At 42.2% G+C, this 17,353-nt stretch overlaps 1 protein-coding gene across 2 annotated transcripts in view; it reads right to left on the reverse strand.

Annotated features, from left to right (window-relative positions):
• Positions 1–16,011, reverse strand: part of GRIK5 (glutamate ionotropic receptor kainate type subunit 5) — a 591,069-nt gene extending 575,058 nt beyond the window's left edge. Inside the window, exon 1 of one of the 2 annotated variants that reach the window (XM_073602012.1) lies at positions 15,845–16,011. The gene's annotated coding sequence lies outside the window, so the exon portion shown is untranslated. Of the gene's footprint in view, positions 1–14,238 lie in introns of both variants that reach the window. The other variant, XM_073602011.1, reaches the window with a different exon arrangement.
• Positions 16,012–17,353: the final 1,342 nt, after the last annotated feature.

The following is a 17,353-nucleotide window of genomic DNA, read 5'->3' on the forward strand; positions in this document are numbered from 1 at the left end:
TCACAAATGTCTGACACAGATCAGCCCCTGCTGCAGCCTCTCATTGCAATGCTGCAGACTGATTGCTGAGGGAGAGGAGACTGTGGAAATGTCCTTTTTTTTGCCTGCAGCAGACTTTTGGTATCATCTTAATCTAGGCGAAGTAATTTATTTTTAATGAGGTACAGATTATTTGTGAAATGATACTGTTGCTGTATATAGCAGGATATCAGGATTTTTTTTTTACACTTGTAAAGTTAAACTTAAAGTGGTTGTAAATCCTCACATATACCTAGTGAAGTGATACACCGAAATGAAACAAAGCTTCCTACATAAGTTGTACCTTTTTATCTGCCTCCCTCTCTTCTCTATAGCCATTCAAAGTCCAGAATTTACACAGCTTGTCTGAGCTCTAATGGCCCGTACACACGATCCGAATATCGTCGTCCGAGGAAGAATCGTACGATTTTCGGATCGTGTGTACACTACTTTCGAGAGCCGATCACGACAGTTCATCCGATATTATTCGATCGGACAAGCGCGAAAATTTTCCTCGTACGATACCAGATCGTACGATTTTCGTTTAGTCAGTACAGTTGTCGTCCGAAAATACAATACAAATACATTACAACACATGACATCACTTCCGATTTTTTTTTTCTGTTATACGAGAATTTTCGTGACTTTATTTACCTATTCAATTCCTACTTGCGACTATTAAGCGTAAAAAGGTCGTACGATATTTGGATCGTGTGTACGGGCCATAAGAAAGCAGGGGGCAGGGAGCTGAACTTACTCTTTGCAGAGCTCAGTGAAGAGAGCTCTGACAGCTGATTGGAGGGAAGGGACAGCCCCCTCCCCCCCCTCTCCTTTCATACAGCAGACAAGAACAGAGCTGAGGCTGTCAATCACAGGCTGTATAGAGGGATATGCTTTGTTCATATTTCATGTCTGAGTTTTACAACCACTAAAGTTAAGGGTTAAGCAGAACAGAAAAAAAAAAAAAGCTAAAAGGGATTTGATTGGATGGCGCAGGGTTCCAAAACCTGACAAAGGTTCCCGGAATTCTTGTAGGACCCCAATAGTCCATCAAATGTGATCTGTGGGACCAGCTTCCCGGAACCGTCACCTTGGTGGCCATTCGCTTGCCAACGTTCCTGCTAATTTTAAAGCCTTCCATCATCTCTCAACCACATCAGTGTCTCCCAAAGTTTTCTTTGGCTTTAAAGAGTCCCTGTCACCAATTCCGGAACATTGCAGATAAAAGCAGTTCATTAAAAACAACGTCTTCTGAAAGGTTTCTTTACAGTCTTCCTCCTTTGTCATTATTCATTTTTATTGTATTGAAATGTTCCTCTAGACTTGTCCAGAAAATGACAGGTTTTTTTTCGGCAAAGCCCTCTCCCTCCTCGCACACCATAACCCTCTCCTCTTCTGAGAGTGTTCATTTACTGTCTGTGCTGACCCAGCTCCGCCGTCCTTCCCCTCCCTACATAACATTTTATGTAGGAGCCGGGGGGAGAAGATAAGGGGAATATTATGAAACAGGGGTCTCCAAACTATGGCCCGGGGGACATCTCCATCCCGTTACAAGATTTTATCTGGACCACAGCAACTAGAGTTGCCACCTCATCCCTTTAAACCCGAACACATATGAATACACAGGTTCTGAGGCTAATTAAATGCAGATAAGGCACCAAGTGAGTTTAATTACCACCTTAATCAGCCACAGAACCTGTGTAATTAATATGTGTTCGAGTTTAGAGGGATGAGGTGGCAACCCTAATGTGATGGGGGGGCTTCTGATGTAAAAGGGGGACTCAGATGGAGGGGGGGGGAGCTGTGATGGAATGGGGGGGTCTTCTGATTTGAAAGAGGGGACTCAGATGAAAAAACACATTTAGGGTATCCCTTTAGATGTGCATGTTCAAGCAACTGATCATCAGATTGCACAGATAAAGTCTGCAGCACCCAGCAGGGAGGAGCATGCACATCTGAAGGGGTGCCAGGAATGTGTTCTTTTACATAACTAACCTGAAAGCAGATCCAAGGTGGAGTGCTTTGCAATTTACAAGAGCCTCCTGGCCCCTAAAGTGAAACTTGGAACAGAGTAACTGACAGATCCAGTGACAGCGTCTTCATAGGAGGTATTTATTGAAAACAAAATGAATAGATTAAGAAATATTAATTGCATGTTTTTTTGGGGGGGGGGGACAAGAGAAGGCATACCTCCCAACATTTTGAGATGGGAATGAGGGGCACCTACTTGCAAACGTATGCAGGCATAGGACACGCCCCCTGCCACACCCTTTTAAAGAATTAACGCAAAAAAAGTTAATTAAATCCACAAGGACTTTATTTGCCACGCTTATTCCTTTATATTGGCTTTTAACATTTACAAATGCAGCCATTTTGAATTTAGATGAAAGGTTTAGCACTGGGAAACACTTTTTGAAAGATAAAAAGTGCATTTTATACACAACTATATAGATCAGACCAAAATGAGGGACAAATGAGGAGGAAAGAGGGACAGAGGGGCATTGCTCCAAATCAGGGACAGTCCCTCGAAATCAGGGACAGTTGGGAGCTATGGGAAGGTATTGCCATAGCTCCCAACTGTCCCTGATTTCAAGGGACTGTCCCTGATTTGGAGCAATGTCCCTCTGTCCCTCATTCCTCCTCATTTGTCCCTCATTTTGGTCTGATCTATATAGTTGTGTATAAAATGCACTTTTTATCCATCAAAGTGTTTTCCAGCGCTAAACCTTTCATCCGATTTCTAAATTGCTGCATTTGTAAATTCCAAAAGCTAATATAAAGGAATAGTAGTAATAAAAAAAGCACTTGTGGGTTTAACCAATCTTGTTTTTTATACAATTCTCCTTTAAGGGGGCGTGGCAAGGGGTGTGTCCTATGCCTGCACACCTTTGCTGATAGGTGTCCCTCATTCCCATCTCAAAAAGTTGGGAGGTACAGGCATACCCCACTTTTAAGTACACAATGGGGTATATTTACTAAAGTTAGAAAGCGCAAAATCAGGCTCACTTCTGCATAGAAACCAATGAATTTGCAGGTTTTATTACCAAAGCTTAATTAAACAAGCCGAGGTTAGAATCTCATTGGTTTCTATGCAGAAGTGAGCCCGATTTTGCACTTTCCAGCTTTAGTAAATAAACCCCATTGTGTACTTAAAAGTGGGGTATGCCTGTATGGTATTGCAATCATATATTACACGTCAGCTTTGACCGTTTGCCAACCACCCCATAGCACATTTACTACTACAGGGTCGGCCACTCTGTGCAGAATCATGTATGTGATCCCGCACTTCTGGGTTTTGGGCGCTAGTGCGCGCCGACGGCCACTCGCTCCCGCTGTGATTTTACACAGCGAGTCCCGCGGACCCCGATCTCCACCGGCACCGGCTGATCGTTTCGGTACATTGACAGAATGGCAGTCTGAATATGTAAACAAGACAGATTGCCATTCTGTCAGTACAGAAGGCATTGGTCCTGTGTTCCTGCAAAGCAGAAACGCCAATCCATGGCTTCCACTAGTAAAAGCCCCTCCCCCACTACACTGAAACTTTAGCTAGGCACACGGTTAACCCTTTGATCGCCCCTGATGTTAACCCCTTCCCTGCCAGTGTCATTAGTACAGTGACAGTATCAAAGGTGTCAGTTAGGTGTCCGATTTGTCCGCCGCAATATCGCAGTCCCACTATAAGTCGCTGATCGCCGCCATTACTAGTAAAAAAAAGAAATTAAAAAAAATAAATAAAAATATCCCATAGTTTGTAGACTAACTTTTGCACAAACCAATCTATATACGCTTATTGGGATTTTTTTTTACCAAAAATATGTTGCAGAATACATATTGGTCTAAATTGATGAAAAAAGTTGCTTTTTTAACCACTTGCCGACCTCTGCACGCCGATATACGTCCGCACAATGGCAGTGGTGGGCAAATGGGCGTACCTGTACGTCCCCTTTAATTGGCAGGGCTAGCGGCTGTGCGCGCGCGCAACCGCGTACAGCGTGACTGTGCCCACGGGTCCCACGGACTCAATGTCCGCCAGTGTCCTGCGATCGTTCTGCCTAGTGACATGACAGGGATCTACTGCTCCCTGTCATCGGGAGCGGTGATCGCTGTCATATGAGTGGAAGCCCCTCCCCCCCAGTTAGAATCACTCCCTAGGACACACTTAACCCCTTCATCGCCCCCTAGTGTTTAACCCCTTCCCTGCCAGTGTCATTTACACATTAATCAGTACGTTTTTATAGCACTGATCGCTGTATAAATGACAATGGTTTCAAAATAGTGTCAAAAGTGTCCGATGTGTCCGCCATAATGTCACAGTCATGATAAAAATCGCAGATTGCCGCCATTACTAATAAAAAAAAATTAATAATAAAAATGCCATAAAACTATCCCCTATTATGTAGACACTATGGGGTCGATTTACTAAAACTGGAGAATGCAAAAATTGCTTTGCATAGAAACCAATCAGCTTCCAAGTTTCCGTGTCAAAGCTTAATTGAACAAGCTGAAGTTAGAAGCTGATTGGCTACCATTCACAGCTGCACCAGATTTTGCACTCTCCAGTTTTAGTAAATCAACCCCTATAACTTTTGCGCAAACCAATCAATATACGCTTATTGCGATTTGCGATTTTTTTTTTTTTACCTAAAATATGTATAAAAATACATATCGGCCTAAACTGAGGAAAAAAATAGTTTTTTATATATTTTTGGGGGATATTTATTACAGCAAAAAGTAAAAAATATTGCTTTTTTTTTCAAAATCGTCGCTCTTTTTTTGTTTATAGTACAAAAAGTAAAGGTGGTGATCAAATACCACCAAAGAAAGCTCCATTTGTGGGAAAAAAAAAGGACGTCAATTTTGTTTTGGGGTAACGTCGCACGGCCACGCAATTGTCAGTTAAAGCGACGCAGTGCCGAATCGCAAAAAAGTGCTCTGGTCAGGAAGGGGGTAAAATCTTCCGGGGCTGAAGCGGTTAAAAAATTTTATTGGATATGTTTTATAGCAGAAAGTAAAATATATTGGGTTTTTTTTTTTCAAAATAGTCGGTCGTTCTTTGTTTATAGCGCAAAAAATAAAAAGAACAGAGATGAGCAAATACCACCAAAAGAAAGCTCTATTTGTGAGAAAAAAAGAACAATTTTATTTGGGAACAGCGTCGCACGACCGTGCAATTGTCAGTTAAAGTAACGTGGCGCAAAAAATGGCCTGGTCGGAGGGGGGGGGGGGGGGGGGCGGGTTATTGCAAACCTTCCAGAGGGGAGGGGGGCAAACCTTCCGGAGGGGAGGGGGGCAAACCTTCCGGAGGGGAGTTGGTTAAGATATAAGAAAGCCATCTATAGCACTGACATCTTTCACATTTACAGTAGGAGTGCTTGCACCAGGCCATTAAAAAATGAAATCAAGTGGCGTTACGCATATCACTCCTGTCACCCCAGTCCATCAATTTGTAATAAGCGGAACTTTCCAAACTGGGATTGTTTCTGATCAGAGGTGTGTGTCCCTACAAATCAAACTATACAAATAGCCATATTATACATATGCAACATCACTTGTACATGTTAGTTATTAAAAATCCCTGTTTCCTTATAGTAAAGTCTATCTAAACCCAAGAACAAATATATAATATATAGGAGCGTACCAGTCCTTAGATGTGGTGGCTGCCTTCAATTTATTTATTTTTTTAACCTGTATTATCACCTGTTGATCCTGCCAGTAACACACTCCCTGCCCTAGGGTGACAACGCTTACTTACTGTATCTATGAAGACTTGTCACCCTATAACAGGAAGTGTGTTAGGACTACAGAACACCTCCCAATCACCTTGTCTCCATAACATAGGGAGATGTGTTCCGTAGTTGACAGAAAGAACTGAGAACAATATTAATGATGAAGCAGAGGCAGAGTTTACAGGAAGTTATTGCTGACTGCATTTTTGGCAGGATCAACAGGTATTGTAATTGTACTTTTTAAACAGATATAACAAAAATAGTCTTAATGGTAGAATAAATAGACCAAAAAGGAGCAAATAAGAGAAGTTCGTTGTTAGGGTTTACATACACTTTAAGTCATAGATGTTCTATTCATTTACTTTACCCGATTCATGGAACAACATCTAAAATCACATTCATTTTCAAGCAACACTGTGTGCATTGGAAATCAAAGCATTTGAAGAAGTCCTGAATATTGCATTTACAATGAGCGCCATTCAAGTACATTGAAATTCATGCAAAGCTCATGATAAACATATCCACTGTGCATTCTGCATACACCTATTAGCATTACAATAATATTCAATCCTCTATATGGACTAGAAAAATCATTGTAAAAACCCATCTATAATAAAACCAAAACTGCGTACTATATAAGCACATATTATGCATTGTTGTACTCTTACTGTATACTTTTCTCTTTTATAGATACATGGAGGATGCTGCATTCTGTACATTAGTAAAAAGAAGCAAGAAATCTGTTATCATACCATGGCTGGGCCCAGAAGTAGTTGCACCCTCTGTACCCTCTGTATATATAGATCAGCCTTTCTCAACCTTGAAACAATTTTCAGGTCGTGGGGAACCCCTGCTAAAACCAATTTATTGGCGGCCATTGGGAAGAATGTCCCTTGTGTTGGTGGCAACTAGGAAGAAAACCTATTACATTTGTGGTCAGTAGAAGGAATGCTCCTTAAATTGGTGGTCAGATGGAAGAATGCTCCTTACATTGGTGATCAGCTGGAAGAATGTCCCTTACATTAATGGTCAATGGGCAGAATGTCCTTAACATTGGTGACCCCACGTAAGAAAGTCCCTTACATTGGTGGCCACTAGGAAGAAAGACCATTACATTGTTGGTCAGTGGGAAGACTGTCCCTTACATTGGTGGCCATTAGGAAGAAAACCCCTTACATTTGTGGTCAGTAGAAGGAATGCTCCTTAAATTGGTGGTCAGTGGGAAAAATACCCCTTACATTAATGGTCAGTGGATAGAATGTCCTTTACATTGGTGGTCCCTAGGAAGAAAGCCTCTTACATTGGTGGCCACTAGGAAGAAAGCCCTTTATATTGGTGGATACTGGTAAGAATGCCCCTTACATTTGTGGACAGTGGAAGGAATGCTCCTTACGTTGGTGGTCTGTGGGAAGCATGTCCCTTACAAAAATGTCAATGTGTAGAGAGTCCCTTACATTGGTGGCCACTGGGAAGAAAGCTCCTTACATTGGTGGCCACTGGGAAGAAAGCTCCTTACATTGGTGGTAACTAGGAATAAAGCCCCTTACATTGGTGGAAGCTGGGAATAATGTCCCTTACATTGGTGGACAGTGGGAGGCATGCTCCTTACAATGGTAGTCAGTGGGAAGAATGCCCCTTAGGTTTGTGGTCTGTGGGAATAATGCTCCTTAAATTAATGGTCAATGGGTAGAATGCCCTTTACATTGGTGACCCCTGGAAGAAAGCCCCTTACACTGGTGGTCACTGAGAATGAAAACCCCTAACACTGGTGGCCACTGAGAACAAAGCCCCTTACATTTGTCGTCAGTGAGAAGATAGATCCTTACATTGGTGGTTAGTGGCAATAATGTCCCTTACGTTGGTGGTCAGTGGGAATATTGTTCCTTAAATTGGTGGTCAGTGAGAAGAATGCCCCCTTACAGACAGCTAAAAATAGAACTGGTGTCATGCAGCTGGGTCTGCCAGGTGGCACTGGCCCCAGAATTATGCAGACACCATCAAATGGAGGTCAATCAGCCACAGCTACCAACTCTCAGCAACCTCTGGAGGACCTCCAGGGAGAATGGCTGATACAGACATTCTCCAGTATACCTGTATGTTCAAAATAACATGTAATTAGATAAATAAATTGAGATCACTATTGTTGACCTCCTATAGAAAAATGCTCGTTGCTTGCCTATCTCTGGCTGCAGTATTTCAATACTATCACCAATCCAGAACCAGCACGCAAATCAACAATGTCAGAAAGAAGTCAAAACTTCTGATTTGCATACCGGTTCCAGGTCATTGTCTCAGATAGCATTGAAGCAACTGGATGAGAGTTCCAGCCAGGCAACCAGCACTTTTAGAAGGAGATGGCAGCTTCCATATTCTCTCATACAGGTTTCTTTTTAGTCACTGTCTTGGTGCATAGACAATGTCACCTTGTTTGTATTGTAATATGTAATTCTAGTGTATCTTATATTCCATTGACGTTCACTTTTGATGCGTTTTTCTCTCTAGTTCCTACTGTGCAGCTAAATTGCATGTGAATTGTATTTATACCATAAAATGAACTCCGGGTGACCAGCTAAATACACAGTAGATACACATATGCACATACCTCCCAACATTTTGAGATAGGAATGAGGGACACCTACTAACAAACGTATGTAGGCATAGGACACGCCCCCTGCCACACCCCCTTAAAGGGGAATTAACCAAAAAAAATGGTTAATTAAATCCAGAAGGGCTTTTTTTTACCACTACTATTCCTTTATATTGGCTTTTAAAATGTACAAATGCAGCAATTTAGATATTGGATGAAAGGTTTAGGACTGGGAAACACTTTTTGAAAGATAAAAAATGCATTTTATATACAACTGTATAGATCAGACCAAAATGAGGGACAGAGGGACATTGCTCCAAATCAGGGACAGTCCCTCGAAATCAGGGACAGTTGGGAGCTATGTATGCATAAACTGTTTTACCTGTATTTTTAATTGTGTTCAGCCAGCCTTGTGGTCCAGGCACTTTTGCTAAACAGTACAGCCAGGTTGGTGCCCTTTTTTTTTCTTTACCCAACCTGTGATTGGCCATTGGAATAGAATCAGCGGTAGAGAATTATCCCGCCTCTACCTAAAAATGTATACTTTCACCATCAACTCATTCCCCCCCAATTATTACCTTTTGTATCACGTGTCCCTCCCTTTTAGATTGTAAGCTCTCAGGAGCAGGGCCCTCCTAACCCTCTTGTATTGAATTGTGCTATAACTGTACCCTTTGTTTTCTAAAGCGCTGCGCTAACTGTTGGCAGTCTAGAAATCCTATATAATAATAATAATCAGCACACCAATGAAGCTGTCACTCTGCTCTTTAGGCTGGGTTCACAATGCGCAATAGCAGGAGATTTTGACCAACTCTCTATGAAGCCGGTTCACATATCTCAGCTGCGGCTCCAGTGCCAATTGGTACAGGAGCCCTGTGCGTCTTTTGGTCTGTTTCAGGTCCGAATTCAGCCTAAAATTTAGGCTGAAATCGGACCTGAAACGGTGAACAGGGACGAACCGAACCCCTGCTGGGAGCCGCATGCTAAGATAGTGTGAAGACAGCCTGAAGAATGTTTAAAACAGTTGATTGGCAGGAATGCGCAAAGCAAAAGAGTTCTGATTGGCTGGAGAGCTGACCCTCCCTCTCCCACTCTGAGGACTGCTATCCAAGAGATTACAGGAGATAGTATGAGGACAGATTCAGGTACTTATATTATTTTTTTTTTATTATACAGGATTTATATAGTGCCAATAGTTTGTGCAACGCTTTTCAACTTTAGGGCAAACAGTCCAGTTACAACACAATTCAATAGAGGAGGAATCAGAGGGCTCTGCTCGTTATATGTACAAATACACTTTTTTTAATGAATACATAACTAGCTATACTTGTTTTCGACTGAAGTTTGGCGTTAATATTGATCCCTTGGGATGAGGAACTTCGTGGACTTTTAGAAAGGCACACTGCACAAAAGGCATTGGTGGGAAATGTACAGAAAAAAGGATGGCACTGGAGGTGTGGCAAAGTAAGCCTAAAGGGCAGAGGTGCCAATGTGAACACCTATTTGTTTATCTTCTCTCGCTTTTCTGCTTTCTCTCTCTTTCTTTGCTCTATTTCTTCTCTCGCTTTCTATCTTTTTGTTTACCTCACTTTCCCTTTCTTCTTCTCTCTATCTCTCCTCTCTTTCTTCCTCTCTTTTTTCTCTTGCTTTCTATCTCTCCTTCCCTTCTTTCTTTTTTTCTTTCCTTCCCTCTTTTTCTCTCTCTTCCTTTTGCCCGCCTTCCTTTCTCTCTCTTTCTTCTCTTGCTCTCTATCGCCTTTTTTCCTCATTTTCTTCTCTTGCTTTCTATTTTCTTTTTTCTCACTTTTCCTTTCTTCTTCTCTCTTTCTATATCTCCTTTTCCTTCTTTCTCTCTCTCTCGCTCTCTTTCTTCCTTATATTTATTTCCCTAATTATCTCTCTCCTTTTTTTACCTTTCTTCTTTCCCCCCTCCACCCCCTTCCTTTCTCTCTCTCTTTACCTCTCTTTATTTCACTCTCTTTCTGTCTTTCACTCCCTTCTTTTTCTCTTTCTCACTCTCTCACCTTCTCTTTATTTACTCTCTTGCTTCTGTCTCTTTCTCTATCTCTCCTTTTTTTTCTCACTCCTTTCTGTTTCTCCCCTCTCTCTCTTTCTTTCTCCCTCTCTTTCTTTTACTCTTTTGTTCTCTCTCTCCTTCTTTCTGTTTCTGTCTTCCCCTTTTTATTCTCCCTTTCCTTCTCTTTCTTTCTCTTTCTTCACTATCCTCCTCTGTCTCTTAATGAAATTCTTTCTCTGCTTTCTCCATCTCTCTTTCTCTTTCTTTCTTTCTTTCTTTCTTTCTTTCTTTCTTTCTTTCTTTCTTTCTTTCTTTCTTTCTTTCTTTCTTTCTTTCTTTCTTTCTTTCTTTCTTTCTTTCTTTCTTTCTTTCTCTCTTTCTCTCTCCCCTTCTCTCTCTTTCTCTCTCCCTTTCTTTCTTTCTTTCTTTCTTTCTTTCTTTCTTTCTTTCTTTCTTTCTTTCTTTCTTTCTTTCTTTCTTTCTTTCTTTCTTTCTCTTTCTTTCTTTCTTTCTTTCTTTCTCTTTCTTTCTTTCTTTCTCTTTCTTTCTTTCTCCCTCCCTTTCTCTTTCTTTCTTTCTCCCTCCCTTTCTCTTTCTTTCTTTCTTTCTTTCTCCCTCCCTTTCTCTTTCTTTCTTTCTTTCTCTCTCCCTTCTCTTCTTTCTTTCTTTCTTTCTTTCTTTCTTTCTTTCTTTCTTTCTTTCTTTCTTTCTTTCTTTCTTTCTTTCTTTCTTTCTTTCTTTCTTTCTTTCTTTCTTTCTTTCTTTCTTTCTCTCTCTCTCTCTTTCACTTTTTCTTTCTCTCTTTCCCTCTTTGTCTCTCTCTCTCTTTCTTTGGATCTCTTCTTGTCTCTCCCACCTCCCACCTATTTACGTATACATACCCTACGTAGGTACAATAGGGCATGTTTCTACAAAAAAAGTGAAAACTTGACATCACAGACAGCAATGATTCAGAAAGCATTCCATCCCAGTTCACAATGCAAGCAGTCTGTTACTATAGGCTGCTGCACGTCACTCCCTTTATTTTCCATTCCATAAACTAGAAGAGCTGAAGACTGGCCCAACAAAATCACAACATTTGCATAAAAACAGTTCACATAATTACAGTCTGTGTATTTAGGAATTTGCCTGGAGATTTAAATATCAACTCAATGGTTAAGGGAGATGTGAACACTAACCGAATGACAATTAGTTTGCACTGTGTACCACAAGCAATTGCTATGGGTTTTTTTTTTTTTTTTTTGTTAAAGGAAATCTTAGTGTTATCTCAGTGCTGTGATCCCCTACAGCCTCTTTGCAGCTACTTCATGTCTGCACACACTCCATCGCTGGCCACATTGCACTTCCTAAGGTGGGCTTCCTGATGGTGACAACAGAACACCATGCCTGCTTAATCTGTTAAGAACAACCACTTGTAGTCTCCATCATAAATCTGCTAAAACAGGGTGACAACACAGCTTCTCAGTTGAAAGACAGGGATAGAGCGTTGTCACCCAATAACAGGAAGAGCCTGAACAAGGACTTTCATCAGAGAATGAGCAGACATTCTTTTAATGTAAATACAGATTTAAAGCGTACATTCAATTTTAGCGGTTGGGTTATTAGTTTTCATTGGTCAGACCAGGGAAAGACGAGTGCTGATTGGATGCTACTGGTAATTTCTGCTGTTGCCCTTAATAACTAATCCTGAATACTTTGGCATTCAGATTCAAAGTGCTGGATATGATAAACTTAAAGTGACTCAAAAAAAAAAAAAAATGGTCTTGAAATCTATTTTTCATGAAATTGTTTCTTACTTTGTTTTTCTGCCCCCTTTTATCATCTAATGAGACCGGGTGCCTACGCCTGAAAAAGTCGTTTGCGATACACATGTTACATATTGCCGTGCACGCCGGAATGAGATTAATAATTCTAGCACCAGAACTCCTTCGTAACACTAAACTGATGACCTATAGAGTGCTTTTAAAGCGTCACCTATGGAAATATATAAGATACTGAAGTTTGTCGCCATTTCACAGGCGCAGGGTGGGTATCTATTTACTCGGTGCAACCTCGGCTTTTATTTTTTACCAAAAAATGTGGGTACTTTATTACGTTTTTGTGCTGCCTAAAATGAACTTTTAATGTTTTTTTACTGAAATTTTGCTTTAATATCGCATGACATAAAAATTTGGAACTACCACGATTTTATTCTCTAGGGTGTCTGCTTTCAGAAATCATATCATGTTTGGGGGTTTTATGTAATCTTTTCTTTGTGGGGGGGGGGAGCGGAAACCCTCTTTTTAGAGGGTTCCAGCTCCCACTTCCTCCTGGCACACCTGCCGTGCCGGAAGGAAGATCACCTCTCCCCCCTCCCTCTCGGCAATCATCTTGGACACGTCACAGGTCCCAGCTGATTGCCCGGCCAGTCACAGCATGCAGCACGGCTCGCGCATGCGCAGTGAGAGCCCGACCATGAAGACGGGCGCCCACAGTGAAAATGCCGGTGTGCCGCAGAGAGGAGGGGGAGATGAGCGGGGCTTCGTTCCCCCGCATCGCTGGACCCTGGGACAGGTAAGTGTCCGATTATTAAAAGTCAACAGCTGCAGTATTTGTAGCTGCTGACTCTTAATTTTTTTTTTTTTTTAAGCGGAACTCCGCTTTAACCTTCAGGAACATATTACAAGTTCTTCCCATGAGCTTTGTTGGTTACTAAACACTTGCTTTCTAACTTTTATAGCTGGCTCCTAGATTCAAAGCAAATTTGTCAAGCCCCGATCTTAGCAATACCAGTATGTGGCCATCCACCTGTCAATCCCTGTTGTCCAGGGAGGCTACATTGCTACATACAATGGGACCATGGAGAATGAATGTAGTCACCCTCTAACAGGAAGTCAGATCACAGCAGCAAAAAAAAAAAAAAAAGAAAAAAAGAAAGACATGTGGAGATTTGGGGGAGGCTGAGACTTTTTTTATTTAATACATATTTGAATTTGGTGGCACTTTCTATGTGACAAATGGTAGGTTGTTATGTACATCCCAAGTTCTCGGTAGTTGTGTAGATCCCAAGTTCTCATTACTCTGATTGTATTTTTACCTTTGTGTATTCATGTTGTTTGCGCTATCGGTTGACTTGATCAAGTATGAGCTAGGTCTTGGGGTCTACGGGACGTCTACATTAAATGGTACATCTCATTGTATATAGTGTGCTGGCCCTATGCTTCTGTGAGGTACATCCCATATGTTCTTCTATCTGTGTGCCTACAAAAGACGTTCTGATGCACCTTTCCACACAGGAGTGCATATGTTACGGTGTCTGGTTGGTGTACACATACTGGTTGACTGTATGAATTGAGCAGCGAATAGCATTATGTGTAGACAGCTCAACACATGTATATATCAGCTGTGTTTGTACTCTTATACTTATATATACACATGACAAGCGTCCCACTGACCTGACAGCATGATTACCAAGCTCATCAAGTGTCAGATAAACCTCAAATATGCCTTGTTGTACTCTGGTTCCCAGCAGTGTGCCCATAGCCCAAACAGGCCTGGGCTAGTAAGCAACCCCCCCTCCCCCCTTATTACCACCATCAACATCTGGTCCCAAAGCCTTGCCATGGGGAAGTCAACCAAATTATTGGCCATTCCATCGTTCTACCCAACAATCACTGCAGCCCACCATCTTTTACCTCTTTGTCTCAAACCCAAACCTGGCAAGGCTCAATGGTTCCCCTCGCACCGCCATTTTTAAAGGGCCCCTGAGTCAATTATCATATCTATTTTTTTATTTTTTTTCCACCCACCGGGACGTGGACATTCTTGTCTATGCAGCCCCCTCTTCTCCTTCCCTTTTGACGATTTCCCAGCCACCCCAATGAGGAGCAGAAAAAAATTGCACTCACAGATAGATGAGGATGCAGCAGTTGGAGAGCTTGGTCCTGTTTGCTCTCTGGTTCCTTAGTACCTAACACACCGGAGCGATGAAGGGAGCCTAGAGGCAAAAAATGATGTGGAGAGAGGAAGGGGAGGGTCACACTCTTCGAAAATACCCCCCTAAGACAAGCCACAAGGAATCCATTCCCTCTCCGACACAATTCCGCTCTCTCCCTCCTCAATTCCTCCTTCGTCTCCCGGAGACAGCGCACAGAGGGGGGAGATGCCGCCTCATCCACCGGGGAGGGGGGGTAATCACGTCCTTTTGGGGGTGGAGGGGGGGTTCACGACAAGCTAACAATATCTATCCCCCCAGCCTGGCGATGCAGGGCGCAGGTAATGTCATTAAGGCACAGAGTCCCACAGGAGAAAAAAAAGGGGGGCTACCGTTGACCACAAATCACCCAAACCAACCTGGAGATCTCCGTTGACTCGGCCGGTTGCTTCACGAAAACCCACTGGCGGTCGTGGCGGTAAGGGAGAAGGCGGCTATGAATCTAAAACAGCAAAACCAAGCGCAGGCCATGTTGACGGTCTTCCTTTCTCCCCCCCCCCTCCCCAGGTGAGAAGGAGACAAAACGCTTGCAGGCGATCGGTTCCACCAGGAGAAAACCGAAGAGTCCACGGAAAACCAGTTCCTGGAGGTGCGGGCGAATGGAGGGCTCTTGAGAGGTAGTCAGAGGTTTTCACAGCAGGAAGACGGCATGTAGTACAGAATACGTGAAAGAATCCCGAGGAGCAGGGATGATGCCTTTCAGGGTCGGTCTTAGTCCAAACTCAACGGTGGTAGTGGTTGAGGGGGGGGGGAACCTTTTTTTTCTCCCTCTTAGTTTACCTTCTTCGTCCCAATAAAGGGTCTTCTACCTCCAAGAAGCAAAAAGATAAAAAAAATATATATATAATATATAATAATAAATAAATAAAGAAGAAGAAGAAGCCTTGGTCATAAGGGTGGGATGTGGTCTGCAGGCCTCCTTCCGAAAAACCAAGGCTGGGGGGGGGGGGCGAGGAGCTGTTGTGTGCACGACGAAGGCGGATGGTGCATGTGAAGTGCCTGTCAGTGCAGAGAAATGGACAGCGGGGAGGATGAGGTGTGCATACGCCGTGCTGGAAGAGAGAGGAGGCTATGCATGCAGTGATGACATGCCATCAGAAGGATGCAGTGCGTCTGCGGTGCATATTTATAAACGGCGTGTGGGTAGGACCCCCGCGTGTTTTGTGAAGCAGGTGCAGCGGGCTGTGGGGGGGGGGAATCCAGATTTGCAGGGTCTCTCTCTCTATTACCATTTCTCAGTCACTTCCTCCGATGTCTCCCTCCCTTTGCAGGAGTCTCACACACTTCTCTCCATATCCCCACACCACGCCTCCTCCCTCCCTCTCCCTTTCATCCTTTTTTTTTCCTATCTGGTCTTGTGTCTATGCCCCCTCTGCTATCCTCTCCGGCTTTGCCCCCTTTGCTCTGCTCCTTTCCCGCAGCTGTCCCCCCTTCTCTTCCATTTTATTCTTCCCATGCCTGCTTTTTCTTTGCTTTTTCTTTTTTTTCCTGGTTAATATTTGGTTTTGTCCACCACTCACCCCACTCCTGGGTTCTCCATCCTCCTCTGATGGTGCTGAGGCTGACTCGTCTTGTATTCTCACCATGGATTGTTCTACTCTTCTCCTCTCTCAGCACTCCCTCCCTCCCCCCCCCCATTACCCATTCATTGAAGGCTTTGCTGGAGGTGGAAATGTGCAGCACAGTCACGAAGGATGGTCAGTGTCAGAGTTCATGTGTGTCCATGTACTGTGCGTGTGTCATACCAATGGTGATGCCTACCTCACCCACGCTGGTCTTCACACTTAGCTAGTGGAGAGTCGGGAAGACTCGGACCACATTTAAAAGAGCAGATCTGGGCAACAAGTGCAAGATTTATCACAAGCTACTAAAGCCACCCAGCAAACCCAGTGGCTGTGCTAAAATCAATGTTTACCATAAGGCTCACAGTAGTTTTATTACGCACATGGTGATACCATGGGGGGGGGGTGATTTACTAAAGGCAACTAGTCTGTGCACTTTGCAAAGTGCAGTTGCTCCTGCTCCAGAGCTTAGTAAATGAGGAGGAGCTCTGCTGACTTCCATCATCCAATCATGTGCAAGCAAAAATGCATTTTTTAAATTTATCTTTCCTTGCATTTGATTGGCTATTCTTTGCAAAGTGAAGCTTTACCTCATTTACTAAGCTGTGGAGCAACTGCACTTTGAAAAGTGCACCGTCTATTTGCCTTTAGTAAATCAACCCCCCATGAGTCCTACACCTACCTCACCAATGCAGGTCCTCGCACTTACCTAGGGGGAGTCAGGAAGACTCGGATCAAAATCAAAGAGCAGATCTGGGAAATAAGTGAAAGCATTTCTGTAAGCTACGAACCAGTGGCTGTGCTAAAATCAGAACAATGTGCCACTCAACCTTAACCCTGTCATGCCTAAGCCGATTTCTGACATTTGTTGCTTACAAGTTAAAATCGGAAGTTTTTGCTAGAAAAATTGTGTTTGAAAGACCGCTGCGCAAATACCGTGTGACATAAAATATTGCAACGGTTGCCACTTTATTCTCAAGGGTCTCTGCTAAAAATATATATATATATATATATATATATATATATATATATATATATATATATATACATACACACACAAGTTACAATCTGTATTTTTTGCTAGAAAATTACTTAGAACCCCCAAACATTATATATATATATATATATATATATATATATATATATATATATATATATATATATATATATATATATATAACTATATATATGTTATATATATATATATATATATTTTTTTTTAGCAGAGACTCTAGAGAATAAAATGGTGACCGTTGCAATATTTTATGTCACACGGTATTTGCACAGCGGTCTTTCAAACACAATTTTTTGGAAAGAAGGCACTTTCATGAATTATCCATATAGGTATATAATAGGTATATAATAGGTATAGGTATATAATCTCCATATTTATATATATATATATATATATATATATATATATATATATATATATATATATACACAAGTTAAAATCGGTATTTTTTG

This window comes from Aquarana catesbeiana, linkage group LG10 (assembly GCF_042186555.1).
Source record: "Aquarana catesbeiana isolate 2022-GZ linkage group LG10, ASM4218655v1, whole genome shotgun sequence".
NCBI classification, from domain to species: domain Eukaryota; kingdom Metazoa; phylum Chordata; class Amphibia; order Anura; family Ranidae; genus Aquarana; species Aquarana catesbeiana.